General features: G+C 33.0%; 1 non-coding gene across 1 annotated transcript; it reads right to left on the reverse strand.

Moving 5' to 3' along the window:
* Window positions 1–424: 424 nt before the first annotated feature.
* Window positions 425–560, reverse strand: LOC126724620 (small nucleolar RNA snoR145). Its single transcript, XR_007655061.1, has one exon. It is a non-coding gene; the product is annotated as a small nucleolar RNA snoR145 (small nucleolar RNA).
* Between the last annotated feature and the right edge of the window lie 966 nt (window positions 561–1,526).

Raw genomic sequence — 1,526 nt, forward strand, 5'->3', positions numbered from 1 at the left:
GGCCTTGACGGCAGAGTATGCGTGTTGCAGGTTTAAATATCATTTGTAAATAAATTTTCCCCTAGTCTGAAATGCTGCTGAGCGCTGTCCTTCATATTTACATGTATATGTTTGATGCCTCACAATGACAAAAATTGGTGCAAGCAAACCTCTAGCAACACTTTCTTTTCCTTGTAAAATTTTTTTAATGCTAGAAATGTGTGTAACAAAGTTGATTTTGAATCTGATCATTTCCAAAATCATTTCCTTCACATACGTACACAGTAAGTATTTATATCTGAATTAGGACACAAAATCATTTACCTTTTGCTACAAAAGTAGCCATACCAATCCAGAAAACTCAAGAGAGTAAAAATTAAAAACATTATCAGAATCTCTAAATGTTTTTTCCCCCAAAAATGAAATGAAGAGAAAGATAAAATATTTGAATGTAGCCGAGGGTTCAGAATGGTCCAAAACAAAAGCTTTTTGGGCATCCTACGATTCGGCATATAACTGTGCGAAGGAATTAGTATTTGTGTTAGAGAGAGATTTACCCCTCTCTGCTGGGACCTTCGCATAATAATAATAATACATTTCAATTGTAATGTATGAAAATTAGATCTAAAAATAAAACCGATCCCATAACAGAAAAAATAAAATATTGGGCTCGGCGATCTGCTTTCAATACAATTTTCGAAGGCAAACTTGGATAAGAGTGCATCGATTTTGTATGGCGCTCCCTCCATAGGTCCCTCGGTAATTTTAAAAAGCAAAAAATTAATTAAATTCAAGATGCTCAGTGAATACGAACCAGAATATAATTCATCTTGCTTGATGCTTTATGATTATAACAAATCAACCAGCAAGCAATCGATTTGTATTACTCTTCATCGCATCTATTGCAACAAAACAAAGAGAGCATTTGCAGAACCCTAATTTCTAAGACCCTGTAGTGTAGATGTGTTTGTAGTTGTGAATATGGCTGACTATATATAGCGGTACAATGGAGCTCTGATGCACCTAAACCGTAGGATGAAGTCACGAGTTTTTTTTTTTTTTTTTTTCAGATCTAATGGTCTACCGTTGCACGAAAAAGAGTAATTTGTTTTAAATATAAATTTAAGGTTAAAACAAAAATTTATAATATACTCCATTTGCCCACTACCTCACATTTGGCTCACCAAAATCTGTACTGACCCATGTGCCCAGAGGTATCGGATTGTTTTTGTAATTCTAGTTTTATTAATTGGGTCATGCTAACGAGTGCCCTTAGGGTACTGGTTAAAAATCTATTTTAGGAAAATTTTAACATCATTTTTATAGAAAATGGAAAAAAATTGTCAAAACATTAATTGTTTTTTTTTTTCCCATAAAAATTTTCTTTAATTGGATTATTAACCAGTATCCTAAGAGCACTCGTTAGTATTTTCCTTATTAATTTGTTTACTTTCCCTTTTCCTACATAAAAATGAAAAAGTGATTTAATAGTGGTTCATTAAGGGGGTGTTTATAAGGGAGAATTATTAGGTACTCCCGGAGTACTA

The sequence above is a fragment of the Quercus robur genome, chromosome 4 (assembly GCF_932294415.1).
Source record: "Quercus robur chromosome 4, dhQueRobu3.1, whole genome shotgun sequence".
In the NCBI taxonomy this organism is placed as follows: domain Eukaryota; kingdom Viridiplantae; phylum Streptophyta; class Magnoliopsida; order Fagales; family Fagaceae; genus Quercus; species Quercus robur.